Raw genomic sequence first — 583 nt, forward strand, 5'->3', positions numbered from 1 at the left:
CGGGCTGCTACTCTGACTCACGTTTTCCACGCTGGTGACAGCAATGGCCATTCCCTGTCATACCTGCACCCAAAGGCCCAGAACACATCCTGGTAACACACAAAGAAAATCCCTTTTGTAACAGCAACAAAGGCAGGGCCAAAATCTTGAGAGCTGAGCAATCGCTATTTGCTAATATAAACTACGAAGCCACATTTCAGGATTGGGGGCTGGGAAAGGGGTGCTTGCTTTTGCGATGGTCCTCACCCTGAGCGGAAGTTTCCTTTGCATCTGAACTGCGATTCCAATGCCACGGCCTGCACAGCTCCACAGACCTTTTTTCCTTCACTAAATTATGTTATAAATAAGTCTCTGTCCATCTGTACCCCCTCGAAGAGAGCCCAGCAGCTCTGCAGGCTCTGCACCTCCACCCTTCCCCACAACACCCACCGACACACCCTCACCAACACAGCCCAAGGTGCTGGCAGTCCAATTGCCAACCTACTGAGCAAATTGACAGCACGTCATCTCTTCAACAGGGTCCACAAGGAAAAACCCTCCCCATATCAAAGCATCCATTTAAAAAACAAAATTCCAGCTAGAA

General features: G+C 49.6%; 1 protein-coding gene across 1 annotated transcript in view; it reads right to left on the reverse strand.

Annotated features, from left to right (window-relative positions):
- Positions 1-583, reverse strand: part of SMCR8 (SMCR8-C9orf72 complex subunit) — a 9,545-nt gene that overhangs the window by 6,157 nt on the left and 2,805 nt on the right. The gene's annotated exons all lie outside the window — the stretch shown is intronic.

The sequence above is a fragment of the Egretta garzetta genome, unplaced genomic scaffold (genome assembly GCF_000687185.1).
Source record: "Egretta garzetta isolate BGI_Z169 unplaced genomic scaffold, ASM68718v1 scaffold42, whole genome shotgun sequence".
In the NCBI taxonomy this organism is placed as follows: domain Eukaryota; kingdom Metazoa; phylum Chordata; class Aves; order Pelecaniformes; family Ardeidae; genus Egretta; species Egretta garzetta.